Source organism: Harpia harpyja, chromosome 14, assembly GCF_026419915.1.
Source record: "Harpia harpyja isolate bHarHar1 chromosome 14, bHarHar1 primary haplotype, whole genome shotgun sequence".
Classification (NCBI taxonomy): Eukaryota; Metazoa; Chordata; class Aves; order Accipitriformes; family Accipitridae; genus Harpia; species Harpia harpyja.
This window is the reverse complement of record NC_068953.1, coordinates 7,116,893-7,133,831: the sequence shown is the minus strand read 5'-3', so window position 1 is coordinate 7,133,831 and position 16,939 is coordinate 7,116,893.

The window sequence follows — 16,939 nt, the reverse complement described above, 5'->3', positions numbered from 1 at the left end:
CAATACAATATCTAAAACCAAAATACAGTTTATTAATCTTAAAAGTTGGTTAAAATAATTAAAAATATCTAAGAAAATTTTTACTAATCTGTGTCAACATGGACAAGAATTTAAGAGCAGTAGAAGGCAAGGCTCAGAATTTCCACCACCCATCTTTGTCCTTTTCATCTTCTCTACTAAATGAACGTTGCTGTTCCTTACAGAATATATAAGATTTATCCTGACAGTGGACATAAAGCTTTGTAACGTACATTCCGGAATATAGTACAGTCTCTTTTTTAACATTTTCCTATTTAGGAACACAATTCTCCTTTTAGCGTGGGAGCCTGGGCTTTGATTTTGAAAAAAATGGAAAGCTTTTCCCATTGTGTTCATCCCTCTCTAGCCCAATTTTATCCATTTGCTGATATTGACGCGTGTTCCTTTTTTCCATCATCTATCAGTGTGAGCAGCCAAGCCTGGCTGATCTCCAGCATATACCTTAACAATGATTTTGAAATGTAGTGTAGATTCTCTTACTTTTCACTTTACCAGCTTAAGCAGTGATTTTTCCATAAATACACGTTATAGAGAGTGTATATACCTATCACGTTGCCCAGCTTCAGGAGCTCTCTGACCGCAAAGATTTTTTTAGATGGGAAGCACGAAATTAGCTTATATGTAAAGTTGTTTCGATGGAGTAAAGAATAACCAAGAACAGAATTCAGCCGAAACAGAGAAGTTCACGGGGCATTGTCCCAGCCAGGTCATCTTCTAGGAGAGCCCCAAGCTCATCTCTAATTACGTGAAGGGGGCGAGTGGTTAGTTACCTCTGACCAAGAGCAGCTGGCTGGCAGAGGCTGCTGCGTGCAGCTTTATATGCCAAGTTAAATGCACACATGGCAGGATGTGTGTGCAATAACTCTTGTTTGCAGACTCTTACCCCCAGGGCAAACAGCCACAGTCAGCGACTTGCTGCAAACTCCACAGCAACCCAGGCTGTGCCCGGACTTGTTCCTCTGTAGTGCAGGGGGCTGAGGAATGGGATTAGTGTCCTGGGGATGTGGGAGCATGCAGGGAAGGGATGGGGGGAGCAGGACCTGGCGGTTAGATAAGTGTCTATCCGTCTTGACAGAGGTACAGTTAATCTTGCCGCAGAGGGGGAGAAATAGCCTTTGAAGTGGAAGGAGAGAAGTGTTCTGGTAAAAGGGGGAGAATGGAGGACAGAGGGTATGTTAGTGAGGGGCTGTGATTCTGAGAACAGCCCAGCATCGTGCATCCCGTCCTGGAGGCCCAGAAAGCCCGGGCACCAGCTCTCACGAGATGCGCTGGGGCTGGCCTGCCCTACACAGCTCAACTAGGTGGGCAAAGCCAAACACCAGCAACAGAAGTTCCTCTGCTATTACAGTAGATTATGTTAGTGGCTCCGGTGGTAACAGGATTTTAGAAGCTTGGCTATCAAGAGCTGGAGCTTGTATGGCAAGGATGGAGAAGCAGTTTCCAGATCTGGGTATCTACTGCTTTGTGCAGCCAGTACGCTCTGAAAAAAACCCTTCTAAGATGGAACTTCCTTAGATATTGGTGACTCTTCTTTAAAAATATATATATTATTTTGCTGGGCCGATACCAGTAAAGGGGACTGATCTGCAGGAGCTTAGGGCTTACAAGGACATCATTCTATCCTAAGTGGCATGCTTACTAATGTTATAGCTTTCTTGGCAAATGTTACTGGAGTCCTGAGCAAGACACAGAAGGCAGCTGCTGGGTAGGAAGGAAAAATAAAACCAGGAGAAACCTGACAAACTGTAATAAAGACTTTGCACCAAAGCTTTGCTCTTCCCAAAGTTTCAGCCACCTTCAAGGATGAAGTAAAAAGGTTGGGTTTTTTTTGTCCTGAAACTGGTATGAGGCAGGATCTGTTCTTGAAGAGGAGCCTGATAAGTGACATTCTGAGAATGGGGTACCGATCCCGAGAAGGCCAGGTAAAAAGAGTGAAATGAGGAGTAAGGAATCTAAATAAAAATGCTGAGAAGAGTAATGGTCACAGGTAGATAGATACTGTAATAAGAGTGAGAGGGAGGAAAGAAAACGGGAAATATTTCATGAGTATCAGAATTTTCTATAGCTATGAATAAATGGGCTGAAGAAGAAGGAAGGAAGAAAGATTGATTTTATACCTTAGAGAGGTTAACCTTTAAGGAAAGTTTTATTAAAATCCAATATAATTTTTTCCTCGAGTTCACCTTTGCACTGGGATTCTGCCAGTTTAATGTCAGTTAGTTCTGCAGTATCTAATAGATAAAATTATGAGGTTAGGACTGTCCGAGCTGATAGCCATACAACTTCTTAGTTAATCAGCTTCAAATGCTTTACTACGCTCATTCCAAACAGTGATTCATAAACAGTTTTAAAGAGACAGCTGCTTTTTACACTGTAAGGACTGCTCACCTTAATTATTTTCCGGGGATCAAAATAAACACTGAAGATGAAGGTCTGATCTTTTGCCCTTTCAATTTATGGTAGATGAAGGTAGCCTGAAAAGTTTCACTAAGAACTTACTTAAGAATTTTGTGTACTTAGCATTTTCGAGGAAGACGGGTAAATCTTTTTCCTGAGAGGGGAAGTCCAGGAAAACTGTTCAGTCTTCTTCCTGAGAGATATTGAATGTGAAGAAAGAGATACTAAATGGAAAAAAATATGAGTATGAGGAAATAACTTTCATTCAGTCTGCTTAAATGGAAAGAATGAGCAATGGAGGGGCATCTGTTTAGCAAAAACGCCTGATAAACACAGAAGTTCTGCTAATTTTTTGACATTCTGATTATCTTCAGTTAGGGTAAAAAAAGATTGTCTGAGAATTACCAGGGGGCTCCCTTTGAAATAAATGGAAAGTCAATTTTATTTAGGCAAAGATCCAGACAATACTAATTTTTTTTGCTAGCCATGATGTCTTCTAAGCCACCGCTCTGAATTTGCACCCTGTGGCTCTCCCAGCAATGTTTTTTTTACTTAGTAAGGATCAGATGAAGCCCTTACTGTTCTCTAGTCTTCCAAGAAAACAACATAGACATGTCTTGAATGAGAAGGGGAGGAATGATGTTTCCCACATCATTGTCAATTTATCATAAAGAAGCAATTGGAAGATGCCTCAATTTTTGCAATAAAATCCAGAACAAAATATAATTTTAACATCCCTAGATGATCTCACCAGGTTCTTGACTAAGAATTTAAGCAACCAAGAACAATACAGCTCAGTAAGAATCCATCCATATTTTAAATATTTATCATATTTTTGATAAGCAATCTGGTTTTTTTCTGGAGTGTGTGCCTGTTGACTGGGTTTCTTATGCCTTTCTGCAATACAATTCCTATCAGTAACAGTGTTCTATGCAGAGCCCAGTACTTGCTTAGGACTTTGAGAGTTTAGCTAGTGACTAGTAGCTGACATGCAGAATATCACATTTAGGAAAGCCAAAGGTTACAGGTATTGATACTGGGTCTGAGAGCATTAGTTTGAGAAGCTCTGAGTTAACGCGCTTAGCTGTCAAGCTGTGACAATATGTGAACGATGGTGACTTGAAAGTAAATTGAGTTCAAATGTCAGTGTCTTGATGAATACAGTCTGAAAATCATTCTCATGAGAAGAAGATCACTGAAAACTATCTTCATTATTAATAAAAAATTAAGGGTGCTTCTTTTCAGATGGACAGAAACCTAGTGACTTTGTATTTGTGCAGACATGAAGAGCTAGTCGAGTGGAAAGATGCCAGCTTATGACAGCTGAGGTTTGACCCTGAATCTTTAAGGGTATTATCCACGGAAAAAAAAGCCAATGGAAATTTCTCTTCGAGTTTGCTGCGCTCCAGATCTGGCCCTTATTCAACTCTTATTAAAAGTCCATCGAGTCATGTCAACAGGAATAATGGAGGAGAATGAAGATTCAAGCTGTGTGTTTGCTCCTGAGACATACAAAGTGGATTTTAACACAGTTTGTACATCCTGGTTTTAACACAGTTCATGTAAGGAGTAGTTCATGGAAGACTGAATCTGTCACTGGCATTGAAATGATCATTCAGTTTAAACTGTTGATTCAAAGCATAGTAAATCACTCATTTCCTCTCCAACTTCTGATTCCTAAAGCTATAATTGCTCTGAAATAGTATAATACATGCCTTAAAAGATTAAGCAAAAGGTCAGATTAGCATAACATCTTTCCTGAACTGATGGCAACACGCTGTGTAAACCTGGAACCACACCTTGAAATCTCCCAGGACGATACTCTTGGGACTTGCCAATAAAGCAGCAGCAGGGAGAGAACACAGATTCTTCTGTTTCACAGGTCACAGGTCTTTACCACGTGAGGGACAAACTGAGCAATCCTCACGTACCTACATATATATAACCCACTTCATATAACAGAGTGTTTTCTCTTGAATACACAAACCAGTAGGAGCTATTATCTCATACGCTATTATTAATGCGCAAGACTTCAGACAGTATCTGCACACAGCGGTGGATCTGTCTAGTCTCAAGGGTAGCTGTAACTAACAACTTTAGAAGAAGGAATAAACCAGCCATGTTGCGCAATTACATTGAGTTTGGCAATGGGAAGAAGAGATTTCTTCTTGGTCCCACATGATGATTATCTTATACGCTGGAAAATGAGCACTCAGAGTGACATACTTTTTATTGTAGCTAATGTAACTCAGATTTGTAAAGAAGGTGATTCTGCTACATGACCATATTATCTAAATTGCTTTGTCGCCAACGCATAGAAAACTGAATATAAAATTGCCTGAACATAATTGAGTGCTGACTCACCCTCCGATTAGGGTAAATGGTGCAGCGTTCCAGGGCGTCTTGGAATTTTCTATAGTCTCACAATCCTATGTGAAATCTTCTGATTGATTCTTCTCCCCTCCAAGCAAACTTATGTTTCATGCTCCTATTTGAGGCTAGATGCTACAAATCCAGCTGCTGTCACAAGACATCTTCCCCCTGCTTCGTTATCTTGATCAATTTTCTGCTGAAACTCTCATCTTTCATCCTGGCTGGTGCAGTTGCCTCCCTTGTGATTATTCCAACTCCCGGCTCTCCATATTCATAGCCACTCTCCGAGCTCCAACTCTAACTCTCTAGTTTCTAAGGCTACATAGCTGCAAATGTTTTCTCACCAAACGCTTTTCCATAAATTCTCACAATTTCATTTCAGTCAAATCTGAGGCTGCATACATACGTGACACTGCTCATAGCAGGCTCTTTTAATAAAAACACCTGCAAACATGAGCAAGAAAACACAGCCCCAAGTATTTTAAATGGAAATCTTTTTTTTTTCTTGAAAATGGCCTCATGTCACAAAACTCCATTTGGAGGTGTAACTGTGTGACTACCCTTAAAAACAGAACAATTTTCAGTTTTTGAAATGTAAGTGGAAGAAGGGCAATTTTAAGAAGCAATGCCAGAGACCCGAGGTGAACTGAGCCACGGATACTGGGCAGAGATCTCAAATTTAGCTGACTACGGCAATAAGACAAACCAGCACTTGTGCCTTTGGATAATCTCTGTTCCGACTCTGTCACTCAGGTAGTGAAAAGAAGGAGCGGAAGAAGGGCCATAACCTAAATAATTGGGAGAACAGCAATTATTAACCAGCAATCCCACCCACAAGGATTTGCAGAAGACACCAGCCCTGAGCTAGAGGATCTGGGAGTGAAACCAGTCATGGAAGTGGCAGGACTTTGTTTAGTTTCCAGCTAGCCATGAACATCTCCTTTCTTGCTGACTGAAGTATTGCATTAGTAGCTGTTGAAAATCAGGTATAGAAGAGGCTGAAATTTGTTTCCTTTTTACATAGGACTGGTTTCATATCAGGTCATAACTCAGAAATTAAGAGTAACTTTGGCACGCACGTCAGGCTTAGGTTCTCCAGAAGCACTTGTTGCTACACAGCCCAACCTTGTTCCTTACCAGGAATTTTAACTTTTATTGTTTGGTAATAAATCATACCTGCCCTGCCCCAAAGAGGATAAATCTCATTTATCTCCAACTACAGAGAGGTAATAATGCAATTGTTGCTTCACACCAGGAGACTGGGCGCCTGTTACCTAGAAGTTCTCTTCCAAGTTGGATCAACTTTTCTCCAAGGACTTCCTTTGGCAGAGTAAAGAGAGACTCAGTTGGAATGTGTTTCCAGAGACAAGTGAACCCCAAAATAAAAGAATAAAATTGATTGTAAAAAACCCGCTATAAATACAGCATGGAGGAGTGAATGTGAAATTTAGAGCTGATCTAGAGCTCTGTGTGTCAGAATCTGGCCAGAATTAAGGAACTGATCTCTCCTGGTTGATCAGTACAAACACTGTACCTTTGCAAAACATAGACACATTTAAAAGACATAATGAAAAAAAAAAAGGAATCTCCAATGGTGAAAAAAGCAACGCATTCTGAGAGAAACAAAGACTGTCTGAACCCTTCAAAGGTAGCAGCGAAATACATAAAAATATCCGTGGCTTCCCCAGAGGGGTTCACGTTGATTGTAACTCCCAGCCCGGGCTGCATTTGACAGATCTCTCTCTCACTTATATTAGAAGTGTGTTTTCAAAGGGGGAAAAACCAGACGTTCAAGCTCAATATTCCTATCCAGATTGCTCTTGCTAAATGTTTGACACCAGCCTGTCCAAGTGACATCCAAATGGGGACAGTGGAAGTATTAGTGTCCCTGATTCAGCTGAATCAGGGAAGCGCCTAGATGACAAGGAAGAACATCACCGGGAAGACTCTAGGGAGGCACCAGGGGATTTGCAACACGGAGCGACGTATGCCGACATCTGCATCGCAGCAGTCATGCTAGTGACTCCAGCATTTAAACTTTTCATATACAGCAACCGGTGGGTTGCTCAGCTGCAATTTACCGTTAGGCTGCTGGGAGGAGCGTGGGCAGAGCAGGGAGGCAGGGGACCCTCGGCTGAAAGCCTGAGCTAATTCTGCAGTGAAGATAAGCCCTCGGATAGAAATTCTTCAAAGGGATGTGACTAGGCAGACTGTGACCACAGGGGTCTCGAAGCAGGCAATCAGTCCCCTCTTTAATAAATAGAAGAAGATACAAGATGGTCAGGGAAGAGTATACTTCTTAAATGTGCTGGAGAAACAAGGCTGAAACATCTCATTACGGATCTGCAAGGCGACAGAGGTTTTTGAAGATGCAGTAGTGCCCGCGTAATCAAACAGGAGCAACTGTGCTGGTCCTGCCCCGAGGCTTGTGCTCTAAACTATAACTAATGAGTGTAAAGGCACTGACAAAAAAAAGGTTCCACAGAATCCCTTTTCTAAGGCCTTTGATTTTACTGGAACATGCACAGCAGTAAAATTCACATAGCCAACAGGAAAGCCATGTCCTGGCCTGACCCTGCCACAGAAAACAGCAAAACAAAGGGGCAGGGGTTTGGGGTCACGTTTGGGGAGGATCCATGATTCAGCATGTCAGTTTACTAAATCTCCTCTAATTTGTCATGTAATAAGGGAGCGGGGTAAACACCTGCAGCCCCAGGGTGCTGCTTCATTGCGAAAAGGTATGGCCCAGACAGTGACGAGCGTCTAAAGAATAAATGACTCTCAATTAGGACAGTAGGTCAGAAAGAGCAAGATGATTCATATCCAGGACATACTCCAACCATCCACAATAACACTCAGCAATTCTATACAGCTTTACGTCTTCAAAGCGTCCGCAAACACCCTGTTCTCTCAATGGTAGTGGCAGGTAACAGGCAGCGGGGCTTGAAATGCGCGCGCAAGACCTGCTAATTCTTGGAGTGATTGAGCTAAGCTGGGAAGAAACGGCTTCCACTGTCCCTCCGGCAATAGGAAGGAATGAGACAGCTCTGTCCTGGTCACAGCATGCCACTGTTGGTCTAGAAATCAGGTTCACACCCTGAAATTAATAAATAAGGTACCCAGAATTAATAGCCTCTTTTAGAGAACTGGCTGTACGCAGTTTTCCCAGGAGTAAGCAACAGGTCGTGACAGATGGGGTTTAGGAGTGCTTGGCTCCTAGGTCAGCACCCTGACAATGCCTCCGCTCAGCTGTGCAAATCGTATTTTACTTGCTTGACTGTGAGTTGCTGGGCAGTGGGATGTAATTTTCCATGCTTGCAGTTGGCGCCCGGTTTTACCTTGACTTGCATTTGACAGTGCAAGCTCCATCAACATTGTTTCATCTATTAGAAAATAGTAATTAAGAAGCCTGGACAATAGGTATGTATTAATACCCAAGAATTCAATGGCCGGCTCTAACCTAGTCACCACAGTTTACTACGCTGCAATAAAAAATGTCTTTTCCGGATTTACCTGAAGACTGGGATATCAGAAAAACTCAGGGATGCCAGGCATTCATTTGGTTGACTTTGATCTCTCTGAAGACAAATCTTTTAAAGTTTAGATCAAGGAATCTTTTAATGAAACAAAGAAATCGTGCCACTTGTATCAGTTCCAGATATAAATAAATCAGCTAGAAATAAACAGGAGCAAGGCAAACGTAAAGGAGACAGCCACACTCTGCAATGTCAGTCCAAAGTGACTGTCTGATGGATGATAATATGGCTGGCTCCGAAAAAAAGTCAGAGTTTAAAAGTCTTGCTGCCAGCCATCTGGCAAATCTTCCAAAATATATTGCAGTAAAACTTCACTGAATTGCTACCTTTTTTGCATCTCCTTCTACCAAGACAGTCTATTTACTTTTTAAGCATAGTGAGGATTTTGAAATCTCTACTAGGACTCTCTCCTTAGGGACTCGTTAGAGCCCTCCCCATAGCCAATTCATTGTTCCTTCCCTCCACCGGTCTGCTATATATGCATAATCTTCCCAAAGTAAAGAAGCTCTTATACGCTTAGGGGGTCACTAAAATACCGAGCACTTCTAACTCTGTTCAGGCTGCTGCAGACGCACCGTCTGTTCAACAGCTCATAGGTGCCGTTCCCTCGCACTGCAAGGGAGGCAGAGGTTCACAGCAGCGGGATTTATAGCACATCCATCCTCTTGCTCCAGAAGCATCATTACTTCATACTTGGAACTGAAGGGCAACATTTCATACTTCTAAACAGTATAGGCCTTATTTTCATAACTGAGTAATTTGGACTCTGTACCCCAGAAAGCAATAGTAAGTATTACCACTAGCCATTTCCTAATAATCTGTAGCAACATAGAGCGATAAAAATTTATGATCACTTAAAAAAAAAATCCCTTTCCATTCTATGAGAATTAAAAATCTCTTTACAGAACAGGCTGCCCTGCTGAATGTTAATTAATTTTTTTTCCCTGTTTCATCAGCTCCTCCCACCTGGTCCACCATCAGCTGTAATCGAGTCCACGACCCTCCTGAATTGCTATGAAGCATAATGGCTTGTGGCCATAGTACTGAGAGTACCAGAACGCAGATAACCCTCCGACACGCTGTCTGAGAGGCAGCTGGAGATCCTATCTGGTGACCAGACGCTCTTGGGTTGTAACGTGGACTCAGTAAAAGCTATTTTCAGCTTAAATGATCTTTGATACTGAAACTAGAGTTAAGCTGGGTGGTGAGTGGAGGACATCATCTGCTCTGAGAAGTAAACCGAGGGAGAAGGGGGAGGGAGAAAAGTAGGAAGATAACAAAGGAGAGGGACTCTTTAGGGAGGGGAATTAAATTGAAAACATGCACTGATGGAAAAAGGAACACGGGAAAAAATATGTTGTTGCATCCCCCCATCACTACTGGTCAGCTCTTTGTCCCCCTCAACTGCCAGCCATGTTCATCATTTGTAATTCTCAACCTTCTTAGATAGATGGGGCTAAGCAACAAAAGCTGTCTCTTTGCAGCCTTCAAGCTTGTCTCACCTTTGTTACAGCTTGGTTTAGTCATTCTTAGTCAAATTGGTTTGGTTGTTAATATGGGCTTGATTTTAATTTCACCACGTACAGCAGTAACTTGTTAACAAGCTGCTCCAGGAGATCTTTACAGGACAGTGGAAAGCAGGGAAAGGAAATAATTACAGCTTTTCCACCTACGGTAGTCTGCTTCAGGGCAGGTATAAATAGATCCATAAGTGTTTGTTCACTTAAAAGCGAGTTCAGCCTAACTGCTTTTTCAATTGCCAGCAGCAGAATGGATGGTTTGGTTTTTTTCTTAAAAATGAGGGCAAAGATCATCTACTAAATACCACCCTCCCTTCCTCCAGACCGCAAGTAGCATTTAAAAAGTTTCAGAATTTTTACCAAATCCAGATGTCAGGTGTATAAAAATACAGGTAATTTTTCAAAGCCATTATATTTGTTTGGGAAAGGAGGGCTAACTAGATCAGAAAACTCAATTCAGCTTCAGAACTGAGGAAATTAATGAAAAAAATAATAATTCACATCTTGTTCACTTTGGTGCATCTAAAAAGCTCCGGACTGATTCATGCAAACAATAACTCCCCTTGGAGTCCCAGCACAAGTTTTGAGACAGCACTTGCTAAAAGTGTCTGAAAACGCCCCGTTTCTTGTCTGTAGGCAGCTGAAGAACAGAGTGGGTACAACGCAACGCCCAGCTGGGATGGGACTGGGGCCCAGCAGGTCGGGGGGGACAACTGATCTGCAAGCAGAGCCCCTGCTTCCAGCTCGAGCATCCCAGAAATAACCTACCTAATTCAAAGAAGGTTAGGAATCCTCTCCCCTGGGCCCAGGGCACCTTGGTGTGGGAGGAAGAGGAGCCCAGCGTGGGTGGCCCACCCGGGGTGTCCTGGACCTCTCCCCTGGAGCGGCACTCCTGCAGCTCCGGAGCCCAAAGCCCTGCTGACATCCACCTTTCCCTGCATGAAATTGTTTAAATAAACTTCCCTGCTCTGGGCTCGCAGAAATGCAATAAATATCATTTATGTAGTCTCCTCGGTAGCTCTGCTAATGGGCCGGTTATAATGGCATTATAAGGGCTTTCTAGGCAAATTTGCTGTACTCTGCCTCTGGCCTCGTGTGTTAAAGCCTCACCTCGGTGCTCAGTAATAGCCGGTAAGCGCACAAAGCACGTACTCTGCCACTGCCTATTGTTCAAGCTACAGGTACTATATTTAACTGAACAATAGCTAATAAACAAAAGACATTTTAAGTGGTTTGTGGTGTCTGCTGAGCACCAGCTGCCCTTTTTGTGTTGTACTGTGTCTTCAGTCCTGATGCTTAGGTCTCCTGGGTCCCATTCAGCTGCAAAAGCCCAAAGCTACAGTGAGAGGAACAAACTAATCTGATGGGGAAATAAAACAATTGATGGCTCATAAAAGCAAAAGGGACAGATATTTGAAAAAGGATTAAAGCAGAACAGATTCAAATCTAATTGTGAGTCCTACCGCAGGAGAGCTGTAGAAGCAGCGAGTTCCTCCGCGTTCTTCCACTCGTGCCCCAAGCCAGCCAGCTTCACAGGTGCCAAGACTCAAACCTGTGATTCCAGGTAGCGTTAATAAGGTTTAGATCTGAATTAAACCACTCTCCTGCATGCCTGGGGATGTGATTCAGACCTCTGGTCTTGTGGCGTGCAGCAGCTCTGGCTGCTTCAGGCGGTGCTGAAGCATCTGGAGGTGCACATTTGTGGGTCCCAGCCCAAAGCGCTGGGACAGGAGCTGTGTGCAGCCAAAGGAGGTGAGGTCTGCTGGAGTCTGCAGACAGCCCGAGGGAGGGAAGGAGCTGCTCCCAGTTTTCCCATGGGGAGCTGACTCCAGAATCTCCTGTTTTGAAGGCAACAATAGCACAAGCCCCCGGACAGCACAGGGATCTGTGCATGGCTCTAGGAAAGGAGGACAAGAGGCTGAGCCCACTTACCCAAACCCCCACCTTCCCCCTGGAAGGGCAGCGGATAGAGTCAGCTGCTGCTCTTCAGGGGAAAGAGGACCCCGGGACTGGCTCAGACACCCCTGTGACAGGGGGGGTCATTCCTGGGGCTGGTAGGGACCCCCTCCGCACCCCAGCTGGCTCAGCTGCGGCAGTTGGGGCTGTCACCTCCCGAGTCCCTCCTCTCTCCCCAAGGCAGTGTAAGGAGGCCAGCGGAAATCTGAAGTAGAGAGATTTACTTTACTCAAGGATTCCTATTCAAAGCTACAGCTATTGACAGATTTTTTCCTATTCCTACACTCAGTGGGAGGAAGCTGATAGTATTTATTAAGCTGATCTCAGGAACTAAAGCTCGATCCTAACTCCAGATACACAGGCAATCATCAGAGCCTGTTGTGTCTGCATGAATATACTAATCCTGACTCTGCTTTCTGAATACACAAAGCGATGTATAGGACCATTCATCTGTGATAGAGTCTTCTAGATGGCTGCAGAGGGCAAGACAGTATTTATAATATGGAAAACTCTATGGCAAGCTATTTTAGTACCTTAGGATCATTAACATTTTTGAATGTCTGAGAAGCTGCTAACGTTTGTAAGACTTTACAACCGAGATCCATTCTCCCAAACGGAGAAAGAGCTCGTATTTTTCACATACACTTTAGATATTGATAATTTTCTCATTTTCTGATATGACAGGGCTTGGGGATTTTTTTCCCCGCTGAGACAAGATGACTGACAGAAGGAGATGAGAATTTCTCATAAAGAGTCGCAATGCATTTTTACACAGCCGAGGCTGGAAGAAAGCAATAATTGTCCTAATACGCAGGCACGGTTCTCCAGAACGGCTGATGATTTATTTCAAGAGACACTGCTGACAAAAATGCCAGGCATGTCTTCCCAAGCCAAGATGCAAGCCGAGGTTGGTTTGAACAAACCCTCGCCCCTCTGCCCGCCTGCCGTGCTGCCGTTCGGTGGCAAAGGCATCGCGGCTGGTCTGGGATGGGTGCATTGCCAGCCTGGGAGACCCCGTCCCCGATGGACGTGGATCAGCAGAGCTTCACCAACACCTCTGCCACGGCGAGTCCGACCCGCTGCCACAGAGGTGGCACTCAGCACATGCTTAGTTCAGTTTTAGGGTCATTCTCAGCGGATGCTTGGGTGCTTGGAAGACCCGGGGAGCTTTGGGCAGAAATCAGAGCTGCCGCTGCTGAACCCCTCTGGGCTCTGCTTTAAGAAAAACCAAAACCCCCCAAACCAGAGAAGCTGCCTCCAACACTTGGGCCAGCATAGAGCCTGGGAGCAGCAGCGATGCCCGTCTTCAAGGGTCACCACCACTTCTGTTCTCCTACAGCGGCTGAGCAGCTTTGCTTTCTGCACGGCTCCTCTGTAACCATCAGGCTTTTCCCAGTGCTTAGCCAGGCCTTGCAGTGGCTGCAGCTGTTTCACTGGTGCACACAAGCCAAAATTTACCCACCTCTACCTGTTTTCCTCCCAGCCTCCTCTTCCAGCTGTTCTCTGCCTCCTCTCACTATCTGCATCTCATGTTCTTCTCTGCTGTTCCTAATAGCTTTTATGTATGCCAAGTCCCATCCTACTCATCTCTCATTAAACCCCAGACCTTTTGCAGAGCTTTTCTGTATTGATCTCCCAGCCAGCTTTTGTCTCTTTGACATCTAGGTTCTCTTTGTTTGTACTTTTCTCTCTGGATCTGGGAATAATTCTGCTTCTATTGATGTTACTGGATCCAGACCCTGATATTTTATTAAACTCCTTGGGGTAGGGATCACAGCTTTCAAGGGATAGATGTGTATCTTCTGCTTTGCAGATACGATGGTGGCTATGACTGCTCCCTGCACCAGCAACACCCAGGGTGTCGCGAAAACCTCAAGAGGCTGATGTGTATCATCACAAACAGTAGGAATCTTATCCTGTGCTAGATACTGGCTTGAGAGAGACATTACCCCTGGCAGATAGCAGCTCCAGAGAGACATTTTCCATGGCAGCTCTGCCCAGGAATAGATCCTGACTTCACTTAAGAGAAGAGCAGGAGCTGGTTGTACAGGGTTGTGCCACTCGCTGGGAGGAGAGCATGGCCTGAGCGAATGGGGTAGGGGTGGCCTCTGCTATACCCGTGGTGTATCTGCCTTCTCCTGATCATTTTCTGATGGCATGTTGTGCTCTCCTGCAGCCTCAGATCAGTATCTCAATAGAAAGCTGCAGATATGAGCAGCCCCTGCCGGCAGCGAGCGCTCCCAAGAGCACGAGGGGTCCTGGAACGCACACTCTAAGCAGATCTCTTATTTGGAAAACTAGATGGTACTGACTATTTATAAACCTAAGCTTAGAGCAAGGCAAGACCAGCTGGAAAATATGCCACCGTGGGTGAGTGAAGGTGCTTAGTTAGGAGCAGAGCATTGGAGGTTTTCAGCCCCAAATTACAGGGCAGCAGTGAGCAAGTGGCTTTGCTTTTTCTTTTTCCCCTCCTACTGATTTAGTCTGGAAGCATTTCAGAGGGCACTTTTTCCTGTTATATGGTGATAAAACCCTGGGCTCAATAACTGAGATCTGCTGTCTGGCATCAGAGCAATACAAATAACAATAAAAGAAACAAAATAGTGGTGAGTCAGGCTGGTTTCAACTTGGAAAAACATCAGTTATCCTTATTACTCACCAGCTCTGTCGTCTCCTCTGGGGGACTCTGCCAGCCACCAGCAAGTCTGCAGTCTACGAGAGGCTGTATTTAGCTCAGGCCCTCCTAGAAATGGTTTTCCCGGGGGTTTCAGTAGGTCAGCGGTTGCATACCCACATCATCGGGACCGTGAGCGCAAGCAGCCTTTTTGCAGAGCAACAAGCATTTTGCAGCTGACCCCAGTGGGACCATGGGGCCGTAGACCCGACGCGGCATGCAGGGCCCACAGCCCAAGGCAGGGTGGACAATCCTTGAGGTCCGTGTCTTCATCTGGGTGGAAAAAGCAGGGGAGGGAGCCTGGAGGGGGGCTACCCCTGTCCCCAACGCTGGCTGTGGTTGCCCATGGGCTCCTGAGCGATGTGCAAGCCACGGCTCTGTCGTGCCCTGCAGAGCATCGTCACAACACATCTGAAACATGCACAAGGGGCCAAGTCCAGCTGGAAGTTGATTTTTGCTATTGAGATTTGTATTTATTAATTTCTAGCCCATTTGCTTTCTTTTGGCACCATTTTTCTCTGCAAGTGAAAAATTTACCCTGAATCACAGCGTGTTATTTCCACTTGTCAAGATAAAGGTTAATGAAATACCAGTAACTGCATCACAAATCTAGCTCTGTATCTATCAGAGATTTTATATGGCATGTTATACTGCATAGCCTATGCTTAGAAAAGGCTCTGATTAAAAAAAAAAACCAAACTGTCAGAGGTCAAGAAATTCACAGTTAGAGCAGCTGAGCCTCTGCCCTTCACTCCTCGCCTCTCGCCTGTAGGACAAGGAAAAAGCCCTCCCGCAACTGGCACAAACGAGTGTGGACCGAGATTTAATCCAACACATGAGATTCTGCAGGACTGTGGTATTTAAACAGCATTTTCCATTGTCTGCCTCTGGATAATGGTTACTTGGATATTTATACACTATGTAAATAATATAAAAATTACATCTATCATAGAATCGTAGAATATCTCCAGTTGGAAGGGACCCATAAGGATCATTGAGTCCTATAAAAATATATAGGATTTAGAAGCAACATAATGCTATTTTTGACATATAGTTGTCTTAAAAGAGATTTGCACCAGAGGCACAAAGAGAATTTTACATACTTGCTGCAAAGAGTTTCTCATGCCCTGAACGTGAAACCAGGGCTGGCAGAAGGATGCACCGTGAGCTGCTCTGTGCCCTGGGACTCGGCAGTCAAGACAAATTATACAGTGACAACCCCCCCTTCGAGATTTGCAGGCACAAGATCAGACCCCAAATTAAATGCTTGGAAATACAGAAGATGCACCCGCTCAGCAGCACGTCGAGCACGTGAGCTTTCAGGAAGGAAGGGAGGAGCTGCTTTGTTTTCTTCCTAGGGAAGGCCGGCGACGGATGGGATGAGTGTCAGAAGCTGCCATTTGGGATGAGTCAGGAGATTGGCATGGGGCGGTTTGCATTAATACCGGCTTGAACACATGCCAAAGAGGATTTCCAAAATTCACAGCCAGTTATTTCTTGTCATAGGGTTAAAAAATCCTATAGCCTGTTCTTCCACTCCAAGGCATGTAATCAAAAGCCTGCGGAGATTATTCTGGGAAGGTTTGTTTGTTCTGTAAATAAGTTTTTAAAATCTTGAATACAGATGACTAAGTTTAAAAAAAAACCAAGCCAACAACCCAAAAACTTCTAACAGAGCAAACCCTCTCACAGAGAATCTTTTCCCTCCTCCAAGGTGGATTAAAAAGCATTGTTATGAAATCCCAGTGCAGATTTTATTATGGGCTAAATCAAAATGCTTTGGAGGTTTTGGAATTCAGATCTGAAGTTCATCGTTTCAGCCCATATGCTCCATATAAAAGTAAGATAAAGAGAGAGATGTACTTTTTCTTCCTTTTGATATGCAAAGATTTAGATTAAATACTTACTTTCCAATTTGCTTTTTCAGTAGAAATTCACTAGAGATCCTATCGAACATGAAATACCCTGTGAAGCCTGAGGAGCTCCTGAAATGATGGATGACATCAAGAGCCAAAAGAATATGTACAAAGCATTTGAAGAAAGAGATCCTTAATCACTCTGTGAAGCCTGTTGATTTGTTGCTATCTACTTAACTTAAAGCTTGTGTTGTCATATATCTAACTTTAAATTTTAATGAACCATTTGGAGAAAGGAAATCTCTGTGAAAAAAATCGGTCCTGTTCCTTCAGCTGAAGTGTGAGCAATAACACACTTCATCGGATATTCTCAGCAAGTTCCTCGTTAAAACAGTCTCACCAGATGAGATCTAATTTTCCTAATATTTACAGGCTACAATGCAAGAAGGAAAATATTTAAGATTTTATGTATTCCTGAAGAATAGTAAAAAAGCAGTGCAAACTCCCCCCCCCTTGGTTATTCTCTAGACCTCTTTCATTTACAAGTATTTTACTGTTGAAATTGAATATCAATACTATATTTATTTT